Here is a 16,781-nt window from a genome sequence, read left to right on the forward strand (position 1 = left end):
TGCCAAAAGTCTCATAATTTCTCGAGCCTTTTGTGAGACTTTTAACAACACGTAGGTATTTATGTAAAATTTCACAATTATACCACATAATATATAGATTTAGCAAGGGCAAAAAGCGAAGCTCTTAGCTTGTTAATAAAACTTGTAAACAAAAAAAATTAAATCGTCTAATGCTAAACGGGGAGGCTAATGGAAATGGCATCAATAGATCTAATTAGCAAAAAAACAAATTGCACGTGCAGCACACTTTTTTTTCTAATTAGCAAAAAAACAAAATTTGCACGTGCAGCACGCTTTTCGTCCTTCTTTGCCGTTGTTTTGCACAACTACAACGCTGTTTTGTAGGACTAAACGTCAAACTTCCTAGTTGCACATTATTTTTATGGAGGAATTCTTACCCAATATTTTGTCTCCTGTGTTGATGTTCGCTTTTATTTTTCACTGCCGCTCAGTTTCACCTTCCTGGCCACGAGCATTTCTCATTGTCTCACAGCCGCTTTGAATTTTCATGTTTTTCTTCCTACAAAATTCTTCTCTTTTGTTCTCCGAAACTAGCTCTAGCTCAGTTTCTCTGTTATCCACGAGAGTGTAAACATCAAAAATAACGTTGAAAAAGACACGACTTTGTTGTTGTTTTTTCTTTCTAAAAGTCCGGGCGGCCATGCGATTTCTTTCCAAATAAAACCTTGAGTTGCATTTGGGTTGCCATACCTGTTAACTGAATTATTTTACATTGGTATGTCTGTGGTGCGGACGGACGGTCGGGCGGGCGGTCGGTGTACTGTCACGTGATTACCAAATTTTCTCGGATGGGTAGTTTACCACATTTTTTTACCCATGGTGCTCCGCTGCGCGCTTCGCGCGCGAGAGCTCCGCTATTAATATCATGGATTACGACTGCGCTCACAATCGTGTGGGTTTTATTTATTTTTTATCAATTGCATATTGCCATTCTATCATCAAGAAGAGAACAGGAGATAAAAACCTGTCTTCAAATAAATAAACTTTCAAGCCGATACTCCATCGTCTTAGTTCAAAATAAATTGGCGAATGTTTGCAGGGGCAGAAAATAACAGTCTCAATAACCAGCTTCATTTTGAACACCTGTACTTACAGAGTATGAAGAAAATGAAGAATGTATCAGCTGCTACGAGCTCAAATAACATGTCTTTATCATACCATTCACGAGTAGAAGGTATAGTGCTGTGCAGCGTTTTCCTCCTGGAAGCTGTCTTAATTTCCGTTGGGAACTTGCTCACATTTGTAGTCTTCACATCAAAGAAAACGCTTCGCAAGAAAAGTCATTTACTTGTAATAAACATGGCCTTTGCCAATGCTATTTTAGGGGCTGTGGCTATGCCTTTGTATGTTTACATGTGGATCGGGCCCACTTTTTGGTTATGGAATTATAAAGAGAAACTGTCCTTGGACATCTCTCGGAGTGTTGTTGATGCCACCTTCTCGCAGGGCTCGTTAATCTCAGTAACCTCTATAGCCTTTGAACGATTTTACGCCATATACTGGCCGCTGAAACACAGAACTATGTCATTTAAAGCATACTACATTATAATTTTCATCATCTGGACGCTGGCTGGCCTTCTTTCCGCAGTTTTTAACATGGCAGACTTCTTAATCTCATCTAAAGCAGCTTCTTTTTGTTGGATGTCATTCTCTTTGCCGTCTCTATTCATTGTTTGCGCTTGTAGCATAGGTATTTGGAGAAAGTTTCAACTCAGGAACATTTCTTCACAGCAACAAAGCAGAGCCTTCCTAAACAAACGTTTCACGTCAACTTTGCTTCTCGTGTCCACCATTTCTGTACTGTCATGGCTTCCCTTAGTCATCGCGAACTGCCTTATTTATATCCTAAAGATTAATATACCTAAAGTTTATTTGTTTTATTATATCATAGTTCTTCTCAACTTTTCCAACAGTCTCGTTAACCCGACTGTTTACTCATTAAGAATTCCCGAATTCAGACAAGCGTTGGGTTTTTGCATAATAAGACGTCGGAAGCTGATAAACAGCGACGAAAGGAACAAAGGAAGAGATAACAGAGGGCTTGCCCCAACTCCGGCAATACGACCATCAACACAGCCCAATGACCAAAATTGTCTTCAGAAGGAGTTTGAACTAGAAACTATTGTGACTAAACTGTAATCAGCTATGTTGGTCTAATTATTGCAACTACGTTGTGATGTAAAAATTTTGACAAAGAAATTAAAGTGTAGCGTAGCCAGACACTTAAATAAATGAATGCATGGATACATGAATGAATAAATGAATGAAAGAATGCACAGACGGACGAACGAACGGCATGACATGCATGGTAGTGAAACCTAATTTGTTCAGTTTGTTTGTTTTGAAACGGAAAATAAAAAAAAAAGCGGTTTGATAAAAAACAATTATGATATTTAGTAAACATTTTTAGCCTGGATGTAAGGAATAAAAGTTTTAGAGTAATATTTAAATACATTTGGGCTACTTTTGGTGATGTTTGTGGTCAGTATCGGGAATCAGGAGAGTTTGTCTAAAACAAATCTTATTAGAATGTCGTCAAATTTGTTGAAACACTTTTTTACGTTATGCCCGTTATAATGTTGATACCACCATAATATGGCTCTTGGTTGACTTAAAAATGAAAAAAAACGATTCTCAAAACTGAAGACGGAGAGAAGTAGATAAGCTGGTTGAGGAAGCATGTGTTTGCACGAAATTTTGCGAGTATTAAAAAGGGTGTGAATGGGGTTTATTGACTAGTGACAAAGGGTGAAAAATATTACTGACTACCGAAAAAACGAACAAAAAATTATCGACTACCGAGAGGAAAAATATTAACCGACTAACGATATGGGCTGACATTATCAATAATATTTTAAGAAAAAAGAGCATTTTGTATTTTGTTTCATCAGATGGTCTAAGGCAAACAATTTCCTGTTTTGTTGTTACAGGTACATTGCCAGAACCAATATCAAAATCACAGAAATTAAGTCACACCTTAGAGCTGCTGCTGACTTGCTGACTGCTAAATTTTATTGAAAAGCAAAAGGTGGAAAAACCCGGAGTTTTTGATATGTTACAGTATTTTGAAACGATTTTGCCTTCAGTGGAAAGCCTTTACTATTCTTAACAAGATGAGGTATATTTCATGGGTGGTGGCGCTGCTGGAGGCCTGTGACGTCACCAACAATGGTCGCCGTCTTGGATTTTACCAAGAATTTGAAATCAGGTTGAAATCGCTAGAAATGGTTACCGTAATTTTTTGTGCTTTACATGAATAATAACACATGAAAAAGCACTTTGCATGATTTTAGCCACAAGATATACTTTATTTTTACGCAAAATTGGCTTGAACACCTGCTACTTTTGACGTCATATCTCATAACCACAGCAACTGACCATCACTAAACTTGTCTCAAACTCTGCGCGAGGGTTGAACGAACAGCTACTGAAAACGTCAGGCCCCTGTTGTTCAAAAGTTGGATAAGCACTGGGGAAACCCATTGCACTATCCAGGAGTTGAACAACTGGGGCCAGGTGCTAATGTTTTATCTTCTAGGAAAAAACTCAGAAAAACCTTATGGGGGAGATGTACGTCCGAGGGTAAAAAAAAAAAAAACAGATTCTCAAAACTGAAGACGGAGAGAAGAATTGCATACAGGGAACAACTAGATAAGCTGCTTGAGGAGACAGTGTAATTTACCAAATACCAGCGCATTTACAACATTCCCCAATGTCCTGTCGCCGAGAAAATGTCTCACCCTATTAATCTGACATAAACTACCTAAAAATTATGAGACGGTGTTTGTAGTATGTTCATCAAAGCTAAGGGTGGAGTCTACTTGAAGTCCCTGGTCTCGTGCAGAGAAGGCTATAGTAACTTTCTTTCCAAGTAGAGTGACGTGAAAGTCTGCAGGTAGTCTCTGTAGCATTTGTCGGGTTCCCAGCAACATCAACTTGGTCTTGTCTGGGTTGATCAAAAGACTATTATAGCAGCACCAAGACGCAATCTTTGATAAATCGTCATTAATTTGCTGGACCACACTGCAAGTATCTTTGACAAAAAATGACAAATAGAGTTTTGAATCGTCAACGTGTGATTCCAGAGAACCAAGTTTCGGGATGCTGGAAAGGTCGTTAATGTAGTTGGTAAATATGACCGAACCTAGGATGGAACCCTGTGGTACACCATGAGAAATAGCACCCAGACTTGAGGCCTCAGCACCGATCCTGACGTACTATTGACGTCCCGACAAATAGCTTCCAAACCATTCCAGAGCAGTACAACCAACCTCTAGTGTCCTTATTTACTGAAAAATCATGATCTCACCAACCAGCAGCTGAAGCATTACTTTTAAATTTAATATAGGGATGCATGATTGAAATCGCCAACAGAAGGCGATTTCTATGTACGCACTAGATAATATTCAACAAACCCATGGTCGTCGACAAAAAGGAAACAAGTCAGGCTGGCATTTTAAATGGAAGATCAACTCATAGTACATTTCTTGCTGAGAGCTTTAACTGGTAATTTGATCTACAGTGCTTAGGGGAGTCGTTGAATGTTTTTTTTTTAATGATTTTGTCGCAAATTCAGGTAGAAAGTAGTTTTTTTAACGCCAGCTGATTAACTAAAAATTAGCAGGAGGACTCGAGCCAATCGGAAACGGATGGATACTTGAATGAATAATTAATACAACTGTCTTAATATTTCCGAAATCTTTTATACCCTCGCATAAGGATACCGTTCTGGTTAGGTCATATAAATTTTGATCATCTATTTTTTATGCTTATTTTCTTCAAAGTTGCGCTCAAGTAACTGATATTTGGCCGATACGTTGTGAGGACTTATTAACAAATTCAGACCATTAAGTCGTCTCAAAAGGTATGATAAATTTTTGCCTTGTCGGGCTAAGTCAAATAACGGTTAAATTAGTTTCATTAATTAAACACCTGCATCATGACCCACAGGACGCATAAAATGTATCTAAGGCGACAAGTTGATATCTTTTTCAAGTTTCTATATCGAGACACTTCAAGCCCTGCATCATGATCCAGAGACGCATTCAGTGTAATCAAGGCAACGAGATAAATAGTTTCAGTTTTTCCTACATTGAGATACTTCCAATGCTGGTCACATATGACTCTTTGTTCAGGACGACAAATTTTATTATTTCATAAAAAAATGAGGAACGTATCACCTGGCTCGAGAGCAAATAATACATCGTCCTCATCCTTACAGTATTCAGTTCCTTCACAGGTAGAAGGAATAACAATGTCCGTCGTTTTCTTGTTGGAAGCCGTCCTGATTGTCGCGGGAAACTTTCTCACAATTGGTCTCTTTGCAAAAGAGAAAAAACTTCGAAAGAAAAGCCTTTTTCTGGTTGTAAACATGGCCTTCGCAGATTTAATTTCAGGCGCGGTTTCCTTGCCTTTGTATGTTTACTCATCTATCGGGCCCAGTTATAGGCTATGGAGAACATCATATAAAGCGTTAGATATCGGTTGGGACGTCACTGATACCACCTTCTCGCAGGCATCATTAATCTCTGCTGTTTTTATAGCCTTTGAACGTTTTTACGCCATTTACTGGCCGCTAAACACCGAACTTTGTCAACAAAAGCGTACTACATTGCAATTGTCATCATCTAGACGCTGGCTTTGCTTGTTTCGGCGGTGTTCAACCCTGTCAAGTACTTAATTTCAGACAAAGCAGCTACGTATGCTTGGATATAATTCCCTTTGCTGTTTCTATTTATTGTTTGTCTGTGTAACATTGGTATTTACAGAACCTTTCACAAGAGGAAAGTTTCTTCCCAACAGGGAAACAGAGCATCTCAAACCCAACGCTTGACCGTAACCTTGTTGCTCGTGTACACTATTTCTCTACTGTCATGGCTTCCTCTAGTAACTGCAAACTACATATTCTATGTTCAAAACATTACTACATCTTAATGGTGTTTGATTTATGATATCATAAATATTCTCAACTATTCTAACTGTTTTGTTAACTCGGTTGTATACTCATTAAGAATACCTGAGTTCAGACAAGCTCTAGTTTTGTGCCTCACAAGATGCCAAAAAGTAATAAACAGACCGGGGGACACGAAGGCGACGCCACTACCAAGCAACTCGAGGCCTCTGCAGCAGGATTTTGAACTGAAACCTGTAAACACTAAACTGTGATCTTCCATATTGGATGCTTTAATCAAAGCGAACTGTATGCTGTAACAATGTTGAACCCTAAAATTTTGTAGAACCTGGCGCTTATTAAAGTTAAATGAAGTTTCAAATTTCAAATCTCAACGTTCTTTTTCCTGTCTATTTTATAACACTCGCTTCGTAACTACAGTTCGGCCTTAGCTGAAAAATAATGCAGAAAATGTCACAAGGAGACAAATTCCATAGTAAATTAGCTTGGTACATCACTAAATAACGTTTTACTCGCATTCAAAAAAATTTTATAGAAGTTTGCCTGCAAGATTCACAGGTTAATATGTTAATATGAAACATGCCCGCGATAGTGGGAATTGTTCCCAAGGCAACCACTTAGCTTTCGGGAACAGCTTTTGATGTTTAGGATCCCGTTCTCCTCTCTTGCGATAGATAAGTTTCCTACGCCACTTCTGGTGGTCTTGAACCTCTTACTGTGACTTCTGCTCTATATACTTCTTCAGCTTTCCTTTCGGAGGCCCGTCTGTTCTGCGTATCTTGTTGGCACCTTAACCAACAAGTTATTATGACCTAACTCCTCCGCTCTCTCCTCAAACGCACGCGCCACCGCCATCATTGAGTGGCCATTTCTGTATAACTCTTCTTCGAACGCTCTTGAGCGCTGACCTGTGCCTCTCTTCTCTCTCGGTAAGTATCAAGGATGCTACTAATATTAGTTGCCTCCTGGTGTGGTCATGGTAATTACGCACGCATGCGTATTTGAGTCGGTTTATTACGAAACTGGATTTACAGAACAGTAGTCAAGGAATACTGGTTACTTTACTGCTCTTTACCGTGACTGGACTCATTCATATTACATAGTCGTCGCCAAAAAATAGTCAAGCAGGTCAAGTTGGCGTATCGTTAAATCGACATTCGTTAATTTTGAAGGAGATAATTTCCATTTCCATGCAGTCATGCGAAGCATTTTCAATGAGAGAAAAATAATATTAAGATTTTTTACTAAGACCATTGTTAACGTTTTTAAAACGATTAAAATCTACCGTGCATAGGGAAATTGTTGAATACATTTCACGATTTTGCCGCAAATTCAGTAAGGAAACATTTTTCTACCTAATGCACCGACAGGCCAAATTCTGTCGCTCTCTTGGCATTTTTTGCCTTCTGTCTTTAAAAGGCGTCTTACAAAACTGTCTCGAAACAGGAAGGCATATTGATACGCGCAGCATTTTGAGTACTCCTGCAAGCGATGTTCATGAACGACTGAAAACAAACTGCAAAGCGTTTAAAATTGCTCGAGAGGCTACTAACGATCAATAAAACAAATATAATTCGGTGAAAAATTTACGAAGACAAGTATTAACGTTTTTCTAAAGGTTGCGTTCCTTTTAGCCAAACTTTTTTTCGGATTTGGACAACCCAGATTGTTTGGATTTTTGTGCTACCCGTAACAAAAATCTGAAATTGAAGTAGCTCTCTGCTGCACTTATCTTCCTCTCAATTTCAACACATCGTTTTTTATTTCCCTCGGCTGAATTAAGAGCGGATGAAATATCGACCAGAGGTCTACAAAAGTGAAAAATCGAAAATTCTCAAAAAAATTCGCAAAGTAGCACTAGGTAAGCTATTAACATAAATGTAATTTTTACTTCGATCCGATAATTATTTCCCACGTACGGGGAGGTTATTGGTTTCGCGGCTCTCGGACCAGGTTTTCCAGGCCCGAGACCATGTGTCGCAAAAAAATCGTTCTAAAATTCAAATCAATTGTAATGCGGACAACAAATAACTTATTCAGAAGAGTACTTAATTGCACACATTCTAAGCGGTGATTTACTCAGTTTGAACGAAAGTGTAATATTTTGGAGATTTTTCATTATTTTCAATATTTTGAACGTTTTCGTTCAATAAAAAAATGGCAAATTTCAAAGCCCAAAATCGTCGACTGGTTCCTCGATTTTAGTAACGAGTCTTATACCACGTTAAAGAGCGTTATCTCTTCTTTCAAAATCTGTTTTCAAAACTACGGGCAACTTAAAAGAAAATGTTTGAGGCCAAAAAATACAAGTGGTACTTTTCTGAAATTTGAGCTTTCCAGACTCAGCGGGTCGATGCTAAAAGGGCGTCTGGAAAAGCCGGAAACCGGAATCCGGAATAGGAACGGGAATGGGAACAGGAACTGGAACCGGAACCGGAAACGGCAAAGGTACAGTAACAGCAATGTGAAGGGGAACCGATACAAGAACAGGGACATCATTTACTTTAAATTATTTTAATTCTAATTCAATTTATACAAAAAATAAGAAAACTAGTCTGGTATCATGCTCCCTCCCCCCCCCCCCCCCCCCCCCACGAATCTCTTTATATTACGGAAACGAGAAGGTAGAAAAAGCCGCAAGTTAAATAAGTAAAGCAACAGCTTTGGGAGTGCATCGCGCTTTCTGTCAATTTCTTCACCGCCTATGCACAACTACCACGTCAATGATCAAATCTTAAGTTCTCTTGAGAACGTGAACGGCAGGCGATAAATTTTATTGTGTCTTTCTGAGCTCGGACGCGGTTTCCAGCTTCATTTCCCAACCTTTAAAAGACTGGACAATTTGGAATTAATGAGAAATAGTTTGAATTAAGACCCGAATTCAGTTTCTCAGTGGCGTTTTCGCTGGAGTTGCCGTTTGTCGGATCAGCTCAGATCTTAAGGTTCCTTTTGTCTCTCACAGGAAGGAGGTTATAACATGTTAATATTATTTGTCAGACCATATGTAAACGAGACACCCATCGGAGACGTTTATTGGGCTGCCAAACACCTCTGGTTTGCTGTATAGATATATTGTAATGTGCTAATTTGGGAAGTTAACCAGAGATAGATAGTCAACAGCTTAAAAAGGGTATTAACACGTACCACCTCCCCCCCCCCCCCCCTCCGCCTCCATCACCATCCCAGCCAGCACTTCATCTACCTCAACCAAGTGCAATAGGGACCTTAATAAGCAACCAGAACGTTGACGTCGAGGACATGAGAAATGGAAACTAGAAGTGGATGTTTTCTGTCTTTCGGTGCTCTGACTCAACAAATTCGCACAGTGGAAGGTAAGATGAAGAATTCAGATTCGTTGTGTGAGACAGAAGCGTTCCATCATCGTTCCATCGTTCTCGTTGCTTAAGTTTGCTATTATGTTTGACACGAAAACACAATGTGTCATAGGCTTAAGATAAAGAAAGGTTAATTAGATTAACATTTCAAGGGTGTTTTCTTGTTTCTTTAATTCATTCTCTGGCTTTTTATTTGTATAACGATTATATTTTTTCCTTTTCATTTTTCTATACACTGTTTATATTCCCCTTCCTATTCCGGTTCCTATTCCTTTTTTCCCCTTATTTTTCGTATATAATCTGAATAGGAATTAAATCCAGATTAACTTAAATTAAGGTAAATGTTGTCCCTGCTTTTATACAGGTTTCTCTTCCCATTCCCGTTCCGGTTCCTGTTCCTGTTCCTATTCCCGTTCCTATTCCGGATTCCGCTTTCCCGCTTTTCCAGACGCCCATGCTAAAAACTCAGAAAAATGCAATAAGAAATCAGTCTGAGCAACAGTGATTTAACGTTACCAGCTATCAGAAACCAACACGTGTTTATCGAGCGATCTGATAAAATTTAAAGCCGTTTTCCAACAAGAAAAGCAGAGTTTAGCCATCTTCTGCTACCAAACGCACGAGTCACGTAAGGTTGTCAAAGGGCAAAGCACAATAATAAACTTCAAAAAGCACAACGTTTCTGCGTCCAGGAATTAGACTTTAGCGGACAGAACAATGCCTACGAGTGTATGTTTCATACCTTAGCATGGGTTTCCTAGATACTGGAAATAAAAAACATCAACGACAGCATCGGCAAGAGCATCTTCGGCTGCTCTCAAACGACGGAGATTGCGTTACTTTTCACAGATTGACCGCTTACCACCTGTTTTTGGGCTCGCATTTCGACGGAACGCTTGCCTTGAGAGGCGCGCGGCACGGATCTGAACTCTTCTTCACGAGACATTGAGCTGAATTTATCGGAAATATGCCACCACCACCAACAACATGAGCTTTTTTCGGGTATTTGTCGTTTTTTATGGGAAAAGTTCGGGTAAGCAGATTCTCGCAAAAACCTATTGGCTTAAAAAATGTGTTTAAAAGCCCACCCTGGATTTGAAGCCAAAAGTACTTCCTCGAAATGAGCTAAAAATACCCAATTCACGCGGTGAAAAAATGGATGATTATGGAAGGATTATCGAATTCTTGCCTAACCTGAGGGATTTCCCGTGATGTAGGATTAGGGCTAGGAAAAAAGCCCATAACCTGCTCCTGTCGTTGTGAATTTCCTCAAGATCAAAAATTTCAGTAAGAACCGAAAACAACAGCTTAAAGGAGGTACACACACCTTGAACTAGCCAGCAAATCGGGGCTTCTGATTGAGCTAAACTGTCATTGATGCACGGTGCAATTAGGTAGACCTGTTACTATCCCCCGCGCAGCCACATGGGGAGTACTTTGAAGCGGTCCTGTCGGGGACTTCCGGGGGTAGGGGGCGGGGCAAATCGAAAATAACTTCTCTTTGTTTTTGTGAAGTACGTCATTTCTCGCACGGTTGACAAGGTGACGGCGGACTCCGTACCATTGGAAAGGCCCTTTTGAAACATGTCCTGGCACACTGCAGGGCATCACGAAATTAACGTCAACACCTTGAATCAACTCCATGAACAGGGGGAGGCGATAAGTCCCATCTTAAAAGATGCTTGATGTCCAGACGTGAATAGTCTGTCCACAGTCATTTTTCATTTTGTATTTCGGGACCATTTGACAGCGTACGAGTGAACAGGAGCGCAGTAACGAGCCCTGACCCCACCCCATTGCCCTTGCGGTCATCATCATCGCGTTTTTCATTTTTTTTATGCGCGTTCGAGAACCTCCAAAGGGAATATTGAAGGTCTTTGTACAGTTTCAGTTTATTTTACCGACAAAAAAGAACAAAACAAAGCAAAGGACAAGTATACAGAAACACGCAGAAGCAATGTGGTGAGGAAGCCCAAAAAGAAACCATAAGGCTTAGGTCATCCCCTTTTCGTTCGTTTAGCGTCGAATAGGTTTCCTGGTTTTGGGTGGGTCGGTCGGTGGGGTGAAAAAAAAAAATCACAAGAAATCTGAGAACGGGAGGCCTGAAACACTAGCATCATTGCCGTGGAGACTGAAAACAACAAGACATGGTCACCAAATCGACACAAACTCAATTTGGCGCAAAATTTGATGGTCAATTTCATAAAAAAAGGCCCAAAAAGGGTAAAAAGCAAAGAGGATACACCACCGAACGTTTTATGCCTCGAAATGATGTTATAATGCTAATTTTTTAGATTAAAAGAATAAATCTAAGTCCAAAAAAAAATAAACCTTGTCGTTTCTTTTTCTTGCTTTTTTAAAAAATGCCAAAAACTGGGTCTTTTGGACGACACTAAACGAAGAAAAAATTAATATAGGCATTAAGCTCCCTTAAAGTATAAAAGTATAAGTTTACAAGGACAGGATCGAACGTATACTGAGTAACTAAATGATAAAAATTTGATCAAAATTAAATGAAAGGCTAAGAGCCTAAGCGCTGTCTGATAACGAAACGGTAAACAAGAAGTGCTGCCTCTCATTTAAAAGAGACGTGAAATACTGGGTGGACCACATCCTGAACTCCCGGAAACCCCAAGAGAGGAACGCTCAGGGCTAAGGAGACTAAACAGGGGCATAGCTACTTGTACGCACGGTTTGCACGTGCGTACCCGAAAACGTTGAGGAAAAAAACTAGAATGAAATAAACATAACTAAAAAAAATCGGTTTCCAGAGAAGCGACGACATTAATTGGAAAACCGAATCTTGGATGATTTACGTATATAGCAGGCTTAATGATGTAAAGCGTGAACGCGTTGTTTTCTCCACGACCTGTCTTCGGAGTAGACGAAGTAGGGCACAATTACGTCAATGTATGGTGCTTTTGTCGGTCAAAAATAATGTGACAAAAAGGGGTAAAAAGAGTCATTTGTAAACTAAAGTCGAAAGTACTACAAGCTTGATTTTTAATAGCTGAATTAATGATAAACGGTTGACGTCAATGAACATAACAAGCCGACAGAATTAAAGAATTTTAGAGGTTGTGTTATTCATAAACAGCAAAAATGCTTTTGCTTACAACCGTTAACCCCACCTTTAATAAAGGCACCTTAAAAAAATGTTGAGATTTGGGGTGAGGGGGGGAAGAAGATGTAGAAAAAGTTGGGCGTACCTCCGGAAAAATCCTGACTACGCACCTGCTAAAGCCTGAAACTGAACAACAGGAGTCTTGACGAAACGTCCTCAGTTATCACCTGTCCGGGGTCGTACTTTCAAGGAAACGCTGATCAAGAATCACTCATGACGGAATGAAAACTCCTCGTAGCTTCCAGCGAAAAAAGGAGTGACAACAGTGGTAAGCGGTCGTTCTGTGAAATGTAACGCAATCTTTGCCGTTTACGATCTTTCGGTGCTTGGATTTGAAACGTTGTTGTTTGGTATGTTCTCCTGTGTGGATACTTGACATTTCCAATATATGGAAACACCATGCTAAGGTACGAACAACAGACATTCACAACATTGTTTTGTACGCGAAAATCTGATTTCATGGACGTAAAACGTTTTGAATTTAAAGACTTTTTAATATTAGTGCTTTGCCCTCCCTTTGACAACTTCACGTGACCGGTGCACTTGGCAGGAGTTCACAGCTTAAATCTGCCTTTCTTGATAGCAAACGGTATTAATTTATATCAGATCGCTGTATAAACACGTGTTGGTTTCTGAAAGCTGATAACATGAAACCACTATTGCTCAAACTGATTTCTTACTGTATTTTTCCAAGTTTTTAGCATCGGCCCGCCGCGTCTGGAAAGCTCAAATTTCAGAAAAGTACTACTTGCATTTTTTGGCCTCAAACATTTTCTTTTAAGTTGCCCGTAGTTTTGAAAACAGATTTTGAAAGACGAGATAACGCTCTTTAACGTGGTATAAGACTCGTTACTGAAATCGAGGAACCAGTCGACGATTTTGGGCTTTGAAATTTGCCATTTTTTCATTGAACGAAAACGTTCAAAATATTGAAAATAATGAAAAATCTCCAAAATATTACACTTTCGTTCAAACTGAGTAAATCACCACTTAGAATGTGTGCAGTTAAGTACTCTTCTGAATAAGTTATTTGTTGTCCACATTACAATGGATTTGAATTTTAAAACGATTTTTTTGCGACACATTGTCTCGGGCCTGGAAAACCTGGTCCGAGAGCTGCGAAACCAATAAACTCCCCGTACGTGGAAAATACTTATCGGATCGAAGTAAAAATTACATTTATGTTAATAGCTTACCTAGTGCTAGTTTGTGAATTTTTTTGAGAATTTTCGATTTTTCGCTTTTGTAGACCTCTGGTCGATATTTACTGACATCCGCTCTTAAGCGTCTTCTCGTGGAGAAATGGAAGGAAGGTAGTTCTTTTGTAGTTCATACTGGGACTGGTTAACTTAAAATTACTTGGAATTTGATTCAAGAAAGTTCAGAAGACAATTACGGATTCTCAAATGCTGAGAAGCGCGCACTAAACACAAACACGCATTGGACACTACAGTTTTACGGTGAGAAACTCTAAACGTTTCCACTTCCTTACGGATTTAGAGTTACAATGGAACTTGAATATCATATAATACAATCCCTTAGCGGCATAGAACAACGGAGGAGTATAAATAACTTTTGCGTAAACTAACCTTGACCTGCCGTGTCTATATCGATGAACGAGCACGTTCTTGCGATCAAAAAGCAGCTTCGTTAAATGGAACTGATTGAGGTACCAATCTGAATGATCCAAGCGCTGAGGTGGATCGTTCAGATTGCAATCTTATATTGCTTTAGTCCTTAATGGAACGAAAAATCAAATTTCGGATCGTAAAATCCGGATTTAGATTGGTCAAAAAGAACGCCTAACTTTATGTTTTAAGCCACCTTCCCGGTGTTTGCTTTTTTCAAAGATGAACTCGAGGCAAGAAAATCGCTCAAAGTTTTCTTTCTACAGCAAAATTTGTAACTAAATATTCTTCGAAACGTTTTCTTTCTATTTGCGGTTAGAAAATATATCTTAAGGCTTTTCAAAGTTCTGTAAGCTTATATCAAACCTGTATAAACGCGTATAAACTTGACGCATAAACTGTGCTCGACTTTATGAAAATAGATATGAAAAAAAACAAACAAACATCAAATACAATAATTGCTCAGGCTGACCATTCGAGATGCAGCTCCTGAAAGCTATCGGGTAAGGCCAGAATCGCTTGAGACTTTTAAATCCTCTTACGCATCAAGCAAAGTGAAAAACGAAAACGATGCTATCCGAAATCGGATTTCCGACTTCGACAAGCGACGCATTCCTCAACCAAAAACCCATCAAACAAACCAGCCATGAATAACAGTGGACTCTTGATAGCGGCTGTTTTTCATTTTGTACATCCAGTGGAAAAAGACAGTTAAAAAAATCACACCAAACGCTGCCAGCTTCAGCTGTCAAAGGAAACAAATTTCAAGACACTGCATATTTTTTTTTCAAATTTTGACCAATCAGAGCATATAAATTGGACGTGGAGCTTGACCAATGCGTGACCATTGTAACAAAAGGTCTTTCCTGCTTGTATTTTTATAAAAACTGGCTGAATTTTCGCGTCTGCGGCTAGTTTGAAATCAAAATCTTAATAGTGCTGGGCCATAGTGACATAAACACAACATATTTCATATGAATTTTTGAAAAAAATAAACTTGAGCCTGCAACCCTTTGAAAACTAGTAACTTGTCAGCGGATAACTTCAAAAAATACTCAACGTCAATAGGCGACACCCGAGCCCGCGATATGGCCAGGTGATACTGGTCAGCAGTTGCCCTGTTTTGACAGCTGTCAATTGATCACAACATTGATGTGCAATCAGTTTTTTCCTGGGCTCCCAAACTAGCTAGAAAGTGTGAGTAAACATTGGTTTTCCTGTGATGCGGACGGACGGTCGTTCGTTCGGTTGGTGTACGGTCACGTGGGATGGGTATATTTACTTACCCATGGTGCTCTGCTGGCGTGCGCTTCACGCGTGCGAGAACTCCGCTAAAAATTAGCAGAAGGACTTGAGCCACTCGGAAACGGATAGACATTTAAATGAATAGTTTTTTTTTCCTGTATTGATATTTCCGAAATCTTGCTCTTACATTAAGGCACCATTCTGGTAAGGTTATATAAATTTTAATCATACTATCTTTTATGCTTATCATCTTTAAAGGTTGCGCTTAAGTAACTGATATTTGGCCCATACGCTGAGAAGGCGCATTAGCATATTCAGACCAATAAGTCTTCTCAAATAAATTGTGGAATATTTGTCGGGTAAGCCAAATAACGGTCAAATTAATTCCTTCGATTAAACACTTGCATCATGATTAGGAAATTTTAATCATTCAACCTCGTCCTTAGGGCTTTTCCCTCAAAAAATGGGTGGGGCGGGAAAAGGCCCTGGCATCGGCTGGTCACGTTTACAGCCTAAATATAATATTCCTGAGAAGCTAATTTATATGCAAAAACTTGCTGGCTTTGCGCTGACAGAAGTCGAACGGAGCAACAATGGAAAATAATAACATCACGAACTATGTCAATATTTTCGCGTGTGTGCGATTCAAAAGCTTAAGATCCATTAAATTGCGTATTATTCAAATGCTACAATTTTATGAAAGGGCGCACTGGCTCTACATTGTCACGTACAAAATATGTCAAATGCTTCAGAGTTGAGACAAGCTGTTATCGAGTAGTGCTTCGACTGAAATTCATCGTGACTGTGAAATTACTGTAAGATCGGAAAGTGATTTTATCCAATGTCAAACAAAAAGCAGGCCTTTGCCTCCAGGATCTGCAGTGAATTTAAACAAATTTAACTTAATTGAAATGGAATTGTTCATCAAAATGCTTTATGGAGTCTGGTCTTCTCTAGAACCCGACCATGAAACAAACAAATCTCCGCGCTGGATTCAAGTCAGCCCTACAGCCACAGGCAACCCAGGCTCTGTGATAGTACCAAAGTACGGTTCCAGTAAAATTACAGTGTATGTATTGGGTAAAAATACGATCCTAAAATTTGTAGGAAATACCAAATATAAGTCAATGAAACTTACCCTGCAGTTAGTTGTTGTTGTCCTTATTGCTCCAACGAAGTTTCGTGATAATTTGTTCAAATTCACTCTATATACCATTATAATATACAAGGCAGGAGACACGAGATGCCATCTTCGCCGCCATGCTCTCATTCAACACACATTTTTCCACGAAATTCGAACTCCAACAAAAAATAAACATGTCAGGATCGTAGTAATAGGATAGCAGCAGATATAGAAACCAATAAATTGAGGCCTGGACACTGTTCAAAAAAAAAATGCATCCCGGGTGTCCTGGGTTGACCTTTCTAGGGACCGATACATAGCTTTACCAAAGTTAGCCACCCCTGCTGGAAATACATTTGGTTGAGGGCTGTTGTTCACTTGAGACAAACGCGAC

Source organism: Porites lutea, chromosome 12 (genome assembly GCF_958299795.1).
Source record: "Porites lutea chromosome 12, jaPorLute2.1, whole genome shotgun sequence".
NCBI classification, from domain to species: domain Eukaryota; kingdom Metazoa; phylum Cnidaria; class Anthozoa; order Scleractinia; family Poritidae; genus Porites; species Porites lutea.